This window comes from Lissotriton vulgaris, unplaced genomic scaffold (genome assembly GCF_964263255.1).
Source record: "Lissotriton vulgaris unplaced genomic scaffold, aLisVul1.2 SCAFFOLD_360, whole genome shotgun sequence".
Taxonomy (NCBI): Eukaryota; Metazoa; Chordata; class Amphibia; order Caudata; family Salamandridae; genus Lissotriton; species Lissotriton vulgaris.
Window position 1 is genome coordinate 147280 of NW_028249489.1, and position 16611 is coordinate 163890.

The 16611-nt window shown below is 51.1% G+C and overlaps 1 protein-coding gene across 1 annotated transcript in view; it reads right to left on the reverse strand.

Moving 5' to 3' along the window:
- LOC147663560 (serine/threonine-protein kinase Nek6-like) overlaps nucleotides 1–16611 on the reverse strand; it is a gene marked incomplete at its 3' end in the record, with an annotated part of 502329 nt that overhangs the window by 142985 nt on the left and 342733 nt on the right. The window lies entirely within an intron of this gene.

Genomic DNA, 16611 nt, shown 5'->3' on the forward strand with positions numbered 1-16611 from the left:
AATAATGGCCAGGCTGTAAAATGAGGTTAACCAACATGCAAGCAGCAGATGTTCAGTATTAGCTACTAATTACACTTAGCTCTGCAATTACACATTCGCACCACAATATCTATTACACCAAGACACTTCCCAATCTTGCTTGGATAATAATTACGGGGGCAGCGATGGTTTGGCAAATGAGGCAGTAATTAACCCTAATTACTCGAAGCGACCGGCTAATTCAAAGAGATTAATCAAGGAGATTAAAATATTGTTAAATTAGTCAAATAGACAAAACGATGCATTTTCAGGCCTGGCTGGTATGCATTTCAAGGAAGCAGAATGAAAAGGCAGAGCCTGTGAATCAAGGAGCGAGAAGCATTGTAAGGCATGGACTGGTCACCCCAAATACTTTCAACTCATTCTTAGAATAAAATGTGACTGAGTGAGTCACACTGTTCATACTAATGATCCAAGGGCTCAAGCAAATGAATTTTACAAAATCTGTGGCTACCTGCACAGTAGGACGACATGTGTTCGTCAGGGGCGTGGCTTCAGCGGGAGGTGGGGGAGGGGAGGTTACACCCCCATAAAGAATGTATTTTGTGATAAATAGTTGGGTACAGGTGCTTTCAGTCGGTACGGTTAGGTGTCTGTTGGATTTCACAAGGAATTTGTACACACACAGACTAAAAACGCACAACACTTTTTTCCCATTCTGTTTGGAAACAGATTGGAACATTTTTTTGTTATTTCACAAAATAATGTTTTTTCTCAATTAGTACCCCGTTCAATGTGCATTCCTCTCCCTTTCCACTGCCCTTTACGCCCCTCTTGTGTGCCCTGCTTGTCTGTAAGGCATTTAAACATTATGTGGCATATTTATTAAGATTTGTGTCCTGTCTGCGTCACAAACGTGATGCAATCGACGCAAAATCTTTTCCCAGTTTACTTTCCAGCGCAAACACAGGGTTTGTGCTGGCAAATTACTTCAAAGTAATGCCAAACCGTGCATAGAGCTGCTTTGCATTGCTTGGTGTCAGGCAGGCATTCCAAGGGGGGTGCATGGGCGTTCCCCCTGCACCCGCCCACGGTTTCTGATGCAAAACCCTATTTGCTAAACAAGTTTTGGTGAGTTTTGCACAAAAAAAATCACGCCCATTTCAAATAGGCACTATCGAGTAGAAATGCTTATATTTCTTCTTTCTTTTCAGACTTTGCATTTGTGCTGCACTGTACAGCACACAAACAAAGTGGGAAAAGTTTTAAAGTTAATCTAAGCATAGCTTTTGTACTGGAAGGGTACCCTACTATTACAAAAATCATCCTAGACCATGCAGACTCCCTTGCACTCTGGTGCAAATGTGTGAGAGAGGAGCACGGCTACCCGGTTGGGCGCCGGCACTAGGGAGAGGGGAGGAGAGTGCTACATCTCTGTAAATAGGATGCTCTCCTGCTCCCCCCTTCTCGTGCAACGCAGAGCAGCAGGTTTAGCTGCTGCCCTGCGCTGCATAAGAATTTGGTAAACAGACAGTTATGTGCCAGTGTGATTGTTGGGAAATCTGAGCCTCCCACCACCCCCATCTTACTGACCAAGCCATGCCCCTGGTGTTCGTGCTCATACAGAGAGGAAATACAGATGTAGTCTTGGTTCACAAAGAAAGTTTAAGAAACTTGGAAACCTACTTGCCATAGGTCACCTTTCCCAAAATTCCAGTATTATACAAAACAGATTTCCATGCATGTTCCTCCTCTTCCATCAGTACTCGTGAGTACTGATGATACAAAGGAGTAAGTGTGATTGAAATGGGTATTTGACTCTTGAATGGCCTCGGTCAGGCTGTGCACTGGTCTGCCTGACAGACTCTCTTCATGTTCGGATCAAGCAGCCATGCACTCGATGCGCAGACGCCTGGCTATCGGAGCCAAAAATGACCAGACTGAATATTTCACAGCCTGGTGGGTGAGACTTTCTCAGCCCATAAAAGTGCTTGGAGTTCCTCCCCCTTGTGACAAGAGGGGCATGACACAGATAGACTCAGACCTGGATAATTATGTTTCAAGCCCTGGGCTGACTTTCCATCAGTGACGCCTCATCACAGAGTGGGGTGGAGTTAGCAGTCTCACTGGCACAATGCCACTCTGTGACAAGTAAGGGGCTGCTGCTTCTTCTCACCGGCTGACCCCAACGTCTGCCAATCAGAGGAGGCAGCAGTCCTACTCATCCAGGAACCACTAAGGCTTCCTGCAACCCGATGTCTTGTTTTTTTTAACGTTGGGTGCATGTGTGTATGTATGTATGTGAATTTGTGCATGCCTGCTGTGAATGGGTGTGCAGGAGTGTATGTGCTTGTGAATGTGGGTGTGTGTGTTTGCACTTGTGCTTGTATGGTTACAAGTGAGTGTTCATGGAGGTGAGTGAGTGTGTGTATGTGTGCTTGGACTTCTGGAAAGAAACATGTAGAGCAAGAAAGTACAGACTGCATAAAATAAGAGAGCCTAAAGACGACAATGCCACAGAGAACAGCAAAAACTTGCTTTAAAAAAAACTACCATAAAGCAGAAGCCAACAGTTCACCTCAAAAAATGTATTCAGTCATATAAATATGAACCATGAAAGTAAAAGAAAATCATATGCGACAGATCACCAATAGTGATAAAACACACTTAAACAGCACAATTCCATATTATCGTCTTAAAAAAGAAAGAATATTGAGAATAAAACGGAGGGTAAAAATACACCCATCGCAGAGTGTGTCAGCTACAATGGCACCAATTTGGGAGCCTACCAAAAGATTTCTGCGATAAGGAAAGTTACAGTGTTGTGAGCATAAACAGCACATTTAGTTTTGAGACTAAAATTGCGATCAAAACTTAGACAACAAATTTCATTTTAGGGTTAAAATTGAAATTGGTGGGGGCGTGGCTTAGCGGGCGAGCATGGCGGACGTGGCTGCCTAAGAGCTCCCGCCGGCCCGCCGTTTATCCTGGCATTATCCTGGCCCTGAACCCCAGAAAGTGCACCACATCCAGGGTAGTGTTGGCGGAGGACACCGGGAACCGTCCGGTGCGGGAGATACCGCGCCGAGACCACCTACAGCTGTGGGGCGAGTGACTGCAGCGAGCGGCCTGGTGCCCGCCGGACGAGCCGGGGCCTCGATTTTGGCGTTCCCGACGGGGGGACCTGGCCCGGAGCCGGCGCTGCCGCTCCCAGGCCGCGTTCCGGGGCTGTCTGCTACCGGCGGCTCACAGCGGAGTGCCCTGCCTGTCCTGACATTGCCGGTGGCGGGGGCCTGGGCCGGTGGGGGCCCTCGGAGGGGCGGCGGCCTACCTGGCCTTGCTGGAGCCGGGGCCTCGAGTTTGGCGACACCCGAGGACGTTCGCACTGGTGTCCGGACACTCTGCTGCTGCTGTCCCCCACTACTGGCTGGCGCATTACCCTCCGCTGGGACTGGCAGCGGCTCCATTACCGGTGAGAACTGTGTCCTCCACTCTTGTTGACCGGCGCAGTGGGGGCTGCTGCGAAGAGTTGTGCCAGAGGGGGTCGCGACATACCTTGGACCCTTGACCAGTGATTATCCTCCCAGGGCTTGGCTGGACCTGCAAGTGGTGTGGACGCGGCGAAGGGGCCGGAGCGGCAGGGGTGGCCTGGTGGCCCGAGCGCAGTCGGGACCTTGATTTTCGCAACCTGGGCTGGCCACGATCCGGGGTCCCATGCTCCTGACGACCTACAGTGGGATCCTCGGCCCTTCCTCGCTGCGACTGGAGCGGGTGTCGGAAGCTCTGCGGCCTGCCGGGCCTTGGTGCAGCCGGGACCTCTGGTTTGGTGGTCCCCACCCGGAGTCACCGGCCCGGATCCATTGCCCTATCCTGCTCCTGTAGTACCTGGGGCGGTGGCTGGAGAACTGGTAGTTCGCACTGGGGTGGCCCATATCTGCGCCGTGCCAGGAGTACCGGTGGGCGCGAAGACGATTTCCTACACCTTGGCGGGGCAGCATTGCCTGGGGTGCAACCCGATCTGTGGGCCGGTGGTGAGGGACTCTCGGGCGGCCTGGTGTGTTCGAGACGCCTCGGCCGGGGCCTAGCTGGTGGACTATTGCGAGAAGCGGCCCTGATACAGGTGCGTGTCACTGCTCACGGCCGCCATGACGAGGGGCTCGGCCGCCACTAAGACAGGACCCATTGACAAGTTCACCGGCCATGGTGGAGGAGCCGGGGCGGCTAGTGGGAGTCACCCTGCTGGACCGGACAACGCGGCGTTGATGGCGGCCATTACACAGTCCCGCGACATGCTGGATGCGAAAATCGGCGCGGTGGGGGCCGATGTGATGCTGCTGCGTCAAGATCTTCGCAATGCAGTCGCCCGCATTACTGAAACTGAGACCAGGGTCACAGCAGTGGAGGGCGATGTTGGTGCCCTTCAGAAGAAGATTGCCGACATGGAACAGGTCCAACGGGGCCTGGCGACTCGTGTGGAGGATGCCGAGGGGCGGGCGAGGCGAAACAACCTGCGCTTCGTTGGCTTTCCGGAGGACTGCGAGAATGGACCTATGGACGCCTTCCTGTCCCGGTGGCTGGAGAGCTGGCTACCTCCGGACTCCCTGTCGCGATGCTTCATAGTGGAGCGTGCCCACCGCGCCCTGACACAGAAGCCGCCAGTCGGGGAGCGGCCTCGCCCGATCATCGCCAGGCTCAACTTCCACGACAGGGACGTCATCCTCCGGGAAGCGCGGTTGAAGGACACCCTGCTGTATGACAATCATAAAATAATGATCTTCCCGGACTATACCAAACTGGTCCACCAACAGCGGCACTCCTTCCTGGCTGCCAAGGCCAAGCTGCGTGGCCTAAAAATTCAATACTCGCTGCTCTACCCGGCCCGCCTTCGGGTGATTTTCAACTCCAAGACCATCTTCTTTGATACACCGGAGGCCGTCTTCAACTGGACCGATGAAACAGTCAGGATTCGACCTCACGTCCAACCGGGGCTGCACTCTGGATCATCGCGTAGCTCGTCTCGGGACAGGAGCAACCCGTCTGGCAAAGGAAAACGTCATTGCAAGTCCCGCTCCCGGCGGAGGTCCCTGTCCCGGGACCCCCTCTTGGGGGACACACAGCCTGATGCGGACCAATCTGATGGAGGCTCCTGATCGCCCGTCATGGGGACTGTCTGCTGGTTGCCTTCTTTATGTGACTATCCCTGGCGGAGGCTGAGCTGTGGTCGATGGGACATACATTGGCTGGTGCAGTATTGCTTTCTTCTTGGCGAATGCCGGGGCCATCATGGGCTGTAACCTTCTGGTGGTGCTATGCTTCTGACTCTAATGTGTGTTTGTTGGGGTTCAGGGCACGTACTTTGGGCTGCCTCCTCCTGCTGGGACTGGGTGGTGGTTCTGGGTGTGTCTGATTAGTTAAAGGGGGGACTAGTTGGGATCCATTGGTATGGCTGGCTTTGGGTGCAGTGTTTTGGGCCTGATGTACCGTATACCGCGACAGGTACTTCATTGTTCTTTGAAGTATGGGGGTGGGGGTGGGGGGAACCTGGGTGTTTGGTTGCTTGTGGGTTGGGTCGGGATCGGAGGGGTAGTAGGGTTTGGGGCTTCGGGATTTGTGGGGTCTGGGGTTCTGGTTCTGGGGGTGCACGTGGTCTCTGTGTGTTTTGCAACTGTGGGGTCTGGGAGGTGGGCCGGGGGTCGGGGAGTGTGGGGCTGGGAGCATTGTGATCATGGTTGATGTTCCTCACTTGGCGCCCAATGGCGCTTCCATGCGTGTCCTTAGCTGGAATGTACGGGGATTATTGGACAAGATTAAACGGGGAGCGGTGCTTCGATGGGCTAAGAGGGACTTGGCAGATGTGCTCCTTCTTCAAGAAACGCACATGCTAGGTACAAAAGCCCTGAGCTTGCAGCGCTTTGGCTTCCATCAAGTGTTCCATGCCGGATTTACCAGGGGCTCCAGAGGTGTGGCCATTCTTATTCATAGACGGCTGGCGTATGTACATGAGCGTCAGTGGCTTGACCCCCAGGGCCGTTTTGTCTTTGTACAGGGGAAGGTCGGGGTGGAGCCGGTTGTATTTGACTGTGTGTATGCCTCCCCCCCTGCAGTGGGCCTTAGCTGAACGTTTGTTTGCGGTATGGGCCGAGCTCCCCCGCTCCATGGCTGTGATTGGCGGAGACTGGAACGATGTGATGGATGTGGCTTTGGACCGGCAGAGGAGGCCAGGAGTGGCACCTGTATCCTCCCCTACACGGTTGGGGGCTATGGTTGATGGTCTGGGCTGGGTGGATGTGTGGAGGCATTTGCATGCGGGACGGCGAGAGTACACCTTTGTCTCGGCTGTCCATGGCTCCCTTTCACGTTTGGACTGTGTGTTTGTCCCGAGGGCTTTCCTTGATAGAGTGAAGGGGGCAGCAATTCGGCCCCGCGGGCTCTCTGATCATTCCCCAGTGGCGGTACAAATTGACTTGTGCAAAGCACGCTCCCCCTTCCGATGGCGAATGTCCGCGTGGCATCTGCAGCGCCCTGATTATTCCCAACATTTGCGCAGCGCGATCGCCCATTATTGGCAGGACAACCTTACCGAAGGGATGGATGCGGTGACAGTTTGGGAGGCTATGAAACCCACCCTGCGGGGCACAGATATTGCTTGGTGTGCAGCTGCTCGCCGGACTCGACTGGGAGGCATTGCTGCGGCCGCGGAGCGGGTGGAGGAGCTCGAGGCTCGGCACGGCGAGGCACCCGATGATGTGGCACTGCGGCTACTCCTGCAGGCGCAACAGTCTTATTCCTCGGTCCTGTTGGATGAGGCTCGTCAGGCGTGGCTAGCCACCCGTAGTCGGGTCTACCAGTGGGGCGACAAGTCTTGCACCATGCTCCATAGGCTGTGCCAACAGAACCTACAGCCTCTTACGCTGCCGGGCCTTGTTGATGGTGCAGGAGTGGCAATCACAGATCCGGCGGCTCTTGCAACGAGTTTTGCGCGCTATTATGGACACCAGTATGCCTCTCGGGAGACTCTCTCCCCTGCCATTATCGCAGACTATATTGCTTCGGTTCCCCCATCTGCTGTATCTGATGAGATACGCGAGGCCCTAGACCTTCCCCTGTCGGCTGAGGAGCTGGGTGATGCACTGGGTCAGTTAAATGTAGGCAAGGCGCCGGGGCCGAGCGGTTTCCCCAGCGAATTTTATAAGAAGTTCCATCTGCAGCTCGGGCCGCACTACTTGCGGGCCCTGGAAAAGGCACGAGAGCGTGGCCGCCTCCCACCGGACTGGCGTCATGCCGAAATCGTGGTGTTTCTGAAGCCGGGTAGGCCCCCCGATCGCCATGACTCTTATCGCCCCATATCCCTCATCAACTTCGAGGCCAAGCTCCTGGCAAAGGCGCTGGCGAACCGTTTACTCCCACACATTTCGGCCCTTGTCCACCCAGATCAGGCGGGTTTTATGCCGCGCAGGGCAACGAGACACAATATACGACGGGCGCAGGCCGCGATACAGGCGATTGAGTCTTCGGAGGACCCGGCGGCGCTCCTGCTGGCTGATATTGATAGTGCCTTCGATTCTGTCAGCTGGACCTTTCTTTTTACCCTGTTGCCGCTGCTGAATCTCGGCCCGGTGTTCCTCTCCTATATCAGGCTGCTCTACACTGAGATCACAGCCTCGGTGCGTATCTCGGGAACGACGTCTGCTCGTTTTCCGGTGTCCAGGGGCACGCGTCAGGGGTGTCCGCTCTCCCCTTACCTCTTCGCACTGGCCATGGAGCCGCTGGCCGCCAGGGTGCGCCGCGATGAGCTCTACCGTGGCTTCGTCTGGGGTGCGGATCACTCGGACCGCATAGCCTTATATGCGGATGATGTGCTATTTTTCATGACCGACCTGCAGCGTACGGGTCCTCGTGTCCTGGAGTTGATGCAGGAGTTTGGTCGGGCATCGGGGCTCTTCCTTAACCCGCGCAAGTCGACCATGTGGGTGCTGGGGGGTGCCGCAGTGGACTGCCCGTGGGCTGCATCCCTTCAGATGGCAGTTGAAGGTGTGAAGTACCTGGGTGTCTTCCTCTCTGCCTCGCCTGCAGTGGCATGGGACCGGAACATTCTGCCTGTATGGGATCGGGTCCAACTGGACGTCAAGACATGGTCGCGCATGCCACTTAATATCTACGGCCGGTCGGCCATCTTCAAGATGGTGGCTTTGCCCCGTCTGCTATATCAACTGCAGAATCATCCCTTCCAGGTTGACCCGCAGTGGTTCCGTACTGTTGATTCGGTGCTGGGCCGGTTTCTGTGGGCTGGCGGTGCCGCCAGGGTGGCGCTGCGCACATGCTTCCTCTCTACCTACTGCGGCGGCTTGGCGGCCGCGGATATTTTATCTTACTATCAGGCCTCCCATCTCCTTGTACTCAACGAGTGGTGGTATGGCGACCTTAGTGACCCGGCTTATGCCCTTGAGCATTCCCTGATGGGTGGCGCCTCCCTTCACACCCTGTTGTACTCGGCTAGGCGGAGGCGACTGCTTCCGCAAGTCACCCAAGTGGTCTTCACTGTCTGGCGGCGGGCCTTGCATCGGGTGGGCTGGTGGGGTCGGCTTACAGCCGAAACCCCGTTGTGGCGAAATGGTCTGTTACCGGCGCTGGCATCTCTGTCCGGATTTGACGGCTGGGATGCGATTGGGATCTCGTCCCTAGGTCATGTCCTCTCTGGTACTACCCTGAAGTCCTTTCGGGAGCTTAGCTCCGAATTTAGCATGCCCAAGACCCAGTTTTTCCGCTACCTTCAATTCCGCCACGCACTTACCCCAAGTCTGGTGGGCCTGGAACAGCTCCCTGATTTTAGTCCTATCGAAGCTAAACTGTTTATGGGAGACCTGGGTGACAAGAAGGTCTCACAGATATATCGCTCTCTGGTCACTCACTGTTCACCTTCACTCGCAGCACTGCGGGCCTCTTGGGAGGCTGATGTAGGTCCACTGGATGATGACGACTGGCGTGAGGCCTTGGAATCTCCCCGAGGTGCTGCTATAGCCATCCGCCTTCGCTTCATCCAGTTCAAATACCTCCACCGGGCGTATTATACTAGACACCGTCTATGGCGGGCAGGCCTTGTCGCGTCTCCCGAATGTCTGCGGTGTGGTTCTGAAGAGGGCACCCTGTTTCATACAGTATGGTCCTGTGAGAGACTGACTCGATTCTGGGCTGGGGTGTGGGACTGCCTATCAGAGGTGTTGGGTTGGGACCTGCCCCGTACCCCCAGGCTGGGCCTTCTTCATGTTCTAGAGAATGTTGGAGGCAATATTTACAAGCGCCATTTGCTGTTGCTGGGGCTGGTGGTGGCGAAGAGAGACCTGGCGCAGGCCTGGAAGAGCGAGCGCGCCCCCCCCCCCTCGGGGCTTGGAGGGCGGGACTGGATTTCCTCATGGGTCTAGAACAGCCTGTTTTTGAAGCCCGGGGATGTCCCCGCAAACATTACAAAATCTGGAAACGGTGGGCGGATTACCGGGGCCTGCTCCTTGACCCCCCTGTGGACATTGATGATGCATTACAGCTGGATGTGGATCCCGCACTCTAGGCCGCTGGCCGGCTCCACCTTTGTAGATTGTCCCAAGTTGCTGGACTGTGATCGCGTGCACTGGGTTAGGGTGGGATAAGGGGTGGGTAGCTGTGGGCGGGGCTGGTTGGTGTTTTTGGGGTTGGGTGGGTGGGGTAGTTCGATGCCATTTACTGTATAACGATGGGTTCGATGCTGTACTAATGATATGTCTCTTTTTTATCTGTCTTTGACAGTCTCCTCCTGACTGTGGAGGGCTGTGTTGAGCTATGCTTGAACTCATAATAAAATTGGTTATGAAAAAAAAAGAAATTGAAATTGGTACAGGTTGGCACAACAAAAATGCAGAAAATATTTGGAGTAAACTTCCCCATAAAAGGTAGCCCATTTATTCCCGGATACGGCAGATATGATCGTATGTTCTGCAGAGCTTTTAAGGAATTGTGGATTTATAATATTCAAAAAACGCTTCTGATCATTCTTAAGGCATGCTTTCTGGATTTCTTCCCAAGCCTTTAATTTAAGGGCATTTTCCTTTTTGCAACTGCCCTTTTATAGAATTCCCTACAATTTATTTGTATTTTATTTTGAAGGTTTTATATAGCGCGAACAAGAACCTTGCGGGTATCAGAGCGCTTTACAGGACAGATGTAAGAAACAGAGACAAACATTAAAAAAAATATGGATGAGTCTTATACAAAGTAGTAACTAAATCAAGCTAGCAAATATATTACACGGATATATAAATAGTTCAAGTAAATTTAGCCATGTGAATAGATTTCACTTCTTTTATGAAAGAAGCAGTAGAAGGGTTCTGTCTCATTTCTGGGGGGAAAGCATTCCAGATCCTGGGAGCCATTCCTGAGGAGGTCCGGTTGTATGTTTTCTTCTTTGCAAATCTTTGCAGTTTCAGAAGAAGATTCCTGGGGTTCCTTGTGGATCTGTTACCACAAGAGAGTACCAGTTTCTGTGCTAGATAACTATGGGTATTGTGATGTAGGGCCATGTGCGTCATACATGCGATTTTCAGATGAATTCTAGCCTCAAAAGGTAGCCAGTTGAGGGCTCTAAGGTCTGGGGAGATGTGACAATTTCTTTTGGAGCCTGTGAGGAGTCTAGCAGCTGTGTTAATTGAAGCTCTTAGCGGAGCCGCCGTCTATCTGGGAAGGCCGCAAAGAGCGACACTCCCAAACATTCTCTCTAGGGATTACTAGAGTTTGAACTGCCTGTTTGAAGTCATTTGCGGGCAGGAAGGGTTTCAGTCTTCTCAAGGTGTTCATCTTGAAATATGCTCCTTTTGTAGAGGTGCTGATGTGTTTCTGCATGTTTAGATTTCTGTCCAGCGTTACTCCCAGCGATTTCGCTGAGTTGATAATGAGAGGTTGACCTTTGAGGTCTGTTGGGTGATTCAGCCAATCGAGGATGATGGTCGATTGGTTGGGGGGAGCGAATAAGAGGAATTCACTTTTGAGGGTGTTTAGTTTCAAATGGTTTTCGGGCAGCCAGGTCTGGGTTTTTTGAAGCGTTGAGTTGAGGGATTTTGAGGGGTCCTCAAGTGAGCGGATCTTTATGTAGAGTTGTGTCATCTGCGTACATGTGATAGTGGACATTGGGGAGGCTGAGAAGTTCGGTGAGTGGTTCCATGAAAAGGTTGAAAAGTGTAGGCGTGAGGGATGATCCCCGCGGTACTCCTAATGTGATTGGGACAGGTTTGGATAAGGATTGATTAACCTTGAATCTTTGTGATCTATTTTGGAGGAAAGAGTTGAACCAAGTAAGCACAGAGCCAGATAAACCGATTCTGTATTTCAGGAGATCAAACAAGTTATTGTGTTTGACGGTGTCAAAGGAAGAAAATAGGTCAAGCAGGATTAATAAGCAGGCTTTGTTTTGGTCAAGGATTTTTAATGCGCCATCTATTATGTGGTTCATGGCTGCTTCCTTTGACCTGCACGGAAGCCTGATTGGTAATGGTTGAGCAGGTTGAATTGATCTATGTGGTTGCCCAGCTGTGTGTGAACACATTTTTCTAAGAGTTTGACCAGAGTGGGGATGTTGGATATTGGGCGATAGCTGTTTAAGTCCGATGGGTCGGCCGATGGCTTCTTTAAGATAAGGGATACCTGCCCTGCCTTAAGGATTTCGGGAATGGTTCCTTGGAGTAGGGAGGTATTTTGTAATCTTGGTCCACAGGGGCAGTAACAGTGGAATGAAGTCTTTTAAGTAGTTTGCGGGAAGAGGGTCTGTGAAGTGGCTGGAGGGATTCAAGGCTGTTAGCGTTTTTAGTATAGTTTCTTCACGGTAGGTGTTAAAGGAGGACCAGGATGCGTTGTTTTTGAGGTCGAACTTTGCAGAGCATGTGGGTGGGGCTCTTAGCGGGGCAATCAAGTGTCCATCTGCGTGTCAGTAAGGGATATTAGGTCTTTGAGCAGGTCCGTCTATGTTTTCTGTCTTCATAGTAAAGAAGGAGGCAAATTCCTCTCAATTAGGTAGTGTGTCTGGGTTATCCAGTTGTTGGGGGGTTACACCCTTAGTTTGAGCTTGCAAAAATAAGTTGTAGGTTTTTTCCATATATTTTTTTGTCTGATTTTTCACACAGTTTAATTTCACTTCAAAAACATCGCAAAGTTGACACAGTTCGAAGTAAAAAAAATACTAAGTTGTCAAAAGTCGTTTCATACACTCCTGGTTTCCTCATATTGAAAAGCACTGTTAATAGCCCTTGCACCAAGTTTTTAAAAGTAACAGCTACTTTTCTCTTTGAAGGGCCCATTCGAGAGGTTTGCCCACGTTTTGATAGCAGCTCCTTTCTACAGCACTGTGCACACTTTGAAGTCACTGCTGGGAGCACGGTATCCTGTGTGTACTGTATGTTTACCATCACTAGAAATGAAATTGACTGGGATAAGGTTCAAGACTTCAATCATGTATTTGCAGACGCATTACTATGCAAGTCACTCAATACCAGATGCACCTGTCGAAGGAAGATAACCCTCAGGGCTTTCGGGCCATAGTCAAGGCCTGGCGAACAAAGGATACGGCCCTGGAATTAATGGAGACAGGAATCCTTTAACATAGTGTCCATGTGACTGTGCTAAGAATAGGTGAAGGAGTGGGGTGTGAGAGAGAGAAGAAAGACTGAAGGGATGCCCCGGTGGCACTGCACTACTCAGGAGTGGTGCAAGGATTTTCAGCCCCCCAGGAAAAACTGAAATTCTCCACATGGAAGCTAAACGAGTACTTTACAAAAAAACGTAAAATCGATGAGCTTTCTTTTGTGATAGGTTTGTCTTGCCATTATATAGCTCTCTAAGGCTTGCTGCCTTACCTTGCATTATGAAAGCACCAGCCTGACAATAGCTTTATAATGAGAATTTTTGATCCTTCATCACAAATGTATGGTTCAATGATTACGTACCAAGGATTTGGGCACCAGCCCTTCACATTTCATGTGCCTGCACATTATTAAAAAAATATTAAACAAATAAAAACATATGTCTGGGGAGCAGTGGCGTAGGGGGGGTGGGCGGAGGAGGGGCAGTGGCGTAACGAAATTTAAAGGGGCCCTCCTGCAAGGCACGTGGAGGGGCCCCCTCCTAGCTCAATCAGGAAGTCTTCTCGGCTAGAGTAATGTGTTGAGGGGGGCCTCTGGAGCTTTGCAGGGGCCTGTGTTACATCCGGGGGGGGAGGGGAGGGGGGGTTTGCTGCCCTTAAATCCTATGCCGCCCAGAGCGGTCTGCCCACCGTCCCCCCCGCTACACCAGAGCACATTCTCTCTTCATATTTTCTCCTCATATGTGGCATCATTTCTTCCACTCTGTACAGCCTAGCTATGGTTGCGATTTATGACTATCTAGACCCGGGGTCTCCAGTCTATCGCGAGCTACTGGTAGCTCGCGGAGACCCTGTGAGTAGCTCGTGTAGCCCTTCAGTAGTATTTGGTGGTATTTTGGGATATTAGGCTTTCCGGATCCACTCGGATTGGAGCCAAGCTGGGGTGGGGCCGGCCGAAGAGGATGATGCTCCTCTCCTGGAGCTGCAGACTCTTCTCGTGAGAGTCTGACTCTTGCGACATCATCGTCGGGTGCCAGCGTGGAGAAGTAGGAGACCTGACTTCCACCGCAGGTAAGCTCAATGGTGGAATTAGGGATCCCGTGGGAGGGATGGCTGACAAGGCGTCAGAGAGCGCTGGTTAGGAAGGAAAAACTAGTGGAACAGAGGGCAGAAAGGCACCAAAAACGAGTGGAACAGAAGGGCACAAAAAACAAAGCAAAAACGAGTGGAACAGAGGGCAGAAGTGCTCAAAAAACATGGAAAAACAAGTGGCACAGAGGGCAGACAGGCACAAAAAATGAAGCAAAAACGAGTGGAACAGAGGGCAGAAAGGCACAAAAAACGAGTGGAACCGAGGGCAGAAAGGCACAAAAGACAAGAGGAAAACAAGTGTAACAGAGGGCAGAAAGGCACCAAAAACGAGTGGAACAGAGGGCAGAAAGGCACAAAAAACGAGTGGAACAGAGGGCAGAAAGGCACAAAAGACAAGAGGAAAACAAGTGTAACAGAGGGCAGAAAGGCACCAAAAACGAGTGGAACAGAGGGCAGAAGGGCACAAAAAAAAGGGAAAAAAGAGTGGCACAGAGGGCAGACTGGCACAAAAAACTAAGGAAAAACGAGTGGAACAGAGGGCAGAAAGGCACAAAAAACGGAAAACGAGTGGAACAGAGGGCAGAAAGGCACAAAAAACAGAAAACGAGTGGAACAGAGGGCAGTAAGGCATAAAAAACAGGGAAAACGAGTGGAACAGAGGGCAGAAAGGCACAAAAAACTAGTGGAACGGAGGGCAGAAAGGCACAAAAACCAAGGGGAAAACGAGTGGAACAGAGGGCAGAAGAGCACAAAAAACGAAGCAAAAACAAGTGGAACAGAGGGCAGAAAGGCACAAAAAACGAATGGAACAGAGGGCAGAAAGGCACCAAAAAACGAGTGGGATAGAGGCAGAAGGGCACAAAAAACAGGGGAAAACGAGTGGCACAGAGGGCAGACGGGCACAAAAAACGAATGGCACAGAGGCAAAATACAGAATACAGAAATATAGGGGCAGCTAAGAACAGAAGGCAGAACGGGCAGAGAGGCACGGGGCAGCGAGGGTAACAGAAGGAAAACCGGGCAGAGACACGGAGCAGCGAGAGGTAGAGAAGGAAAGACCGGGCAGAGAGCACGGGGACAGCGAGGAGAACAGAGGAAAGAAAAAGGGGCACGGACCACGAAAAAGGCAGCGGGGGAAGACAGTCAACAGCAGTCACAGACACAACAATGATAATACAGGCAATACGATAAAAGCAATAAAACATTGAAAGGCACATGTGTATTGGTTACCGTTACTTGGCAGGCAGGTAAAAATAGATACAGCTAGGATCAGCAGTAGGATTTTCGTGCTGCTGTCTGATTGCTCACTTTCCACAAGCCCTTGGGTACCACTGGCTCTTACAACTCTGCAGTTATCTGTGTCCAGTAGTCAAGGCCAAGCTCATGATGAGGCGGGGGGGGGAGTAGAGGGGGATGGGGGGCATGGGATTGAGGGGGCATGTCTGTTAAGTCATGGTTCAGGGCCACTGGTATTATGTGGCACTGGGGGATCAAATTATGCAGCAAGTTTGACAAAATCATGCAGCAAAAAAGACAAATTATATGGTGTATTGCAGCTAATTTTGTGATAGTACTACTTTATCGTTTTGTAATTTGTACTCGTTAGTAGTGTCTCAAATTTTTTACCTTAAATTTGGACCTATTAATTGAAATGTCTTGAAGCGTCACAAATCCAAAGTCATTCCTTTTGGTGTTCTAGGGAACTCTTAAGTCAGGCCTGTCTTGGGTATTTTGTTCAAATCAAACCACAGTATGGGCTCTGATGAAATTAGGCTTAAAGTCAGTGAAACTAGGCGTGGGGGGTCTCTCAGAAAAATGCAGGAGTTGCTTCGGGTTCAGTAGCTCACAACAATTTTCACTGGCCAGAAGTAGTTCTGACTACACAACAGGTGGGTGACCCCTGATCTAGACACATATCACAAGAATCTATTCATCACAATGCATGGTGTCCACTGGCCTTCATTTATATATTGTGCTTTTATCTTCTATTTTGCCAGAGCTAACAAAATATGGTGACAGCACCAGTACATACAAAGTGTCCATAGTTGTTGATGTCAACAGTGTTTAATTTGAGCAGGTGGTTTCCGGTTCTCAGCACCGGCACTTAATTGTCAACACCGATGCTTGTGACAGTCTGCCACAAGGTGGCGATGTATGGCTAATTTAGAGATGACTACAACAATAGTTCATTATTAATTCAATATACATTAAAACTGACTATTACCTGCCACCCAAGTCATGGGCAATCGCGCGCTTTATAAATCACTAATCAAATAAAATCTAACCATTATTATAGCTTTGGGGGCCTGGAATAGTCTGAATTGTCACTCTTGTAGAAGTGTGATGGTTAGTAGCTGTGTTGTTACTATAATTGTCCCCATGGGCATAGGGTCAAGACTGATTTGCATATGTCCATGTCTGAACTGGGGTGGCTTGGTAAGCAAAATAACGATGGATTAAACCCAGATCTGTGACTGGGGGTGAATGTTTTGCCATTGTGCAACATTCAGTCCATCATCTTGTGTGTTTTGCTGTTCACCCTATGTAGGAAGGGTATGCCCAGACGTGGGTCTCGTGCTCACTAGGCCACTGGAGTCAAGCTATCCTGGTTGAAGACGGCTGATAGCTAGAAACCAGTCCTAGGATGCTTGATTCCGGTCCAGGAAAGACATGGCTTGGCAGTTCAGGCTGGACTGTTCCCATGAGGCACAGGTTCAAGACTGATTTGCATATGCCCATGTCTGAACTGGGGTGGCTTGGTGAGCAAAACAACAATGGATTAAACCCAGATCTGTGACTGGGGGTGAATGTTTTGCCATTGTGCAACATTCAGTCCATCATCTGGTGTGTTTTGCTGTTCACCCTATGTGGGAAGGGTATGTCCAGACGTGGGTCCCATGCTCACTAAGCCACTGGAGTCAAGCTATCCTGGCTGAAGACGGCTT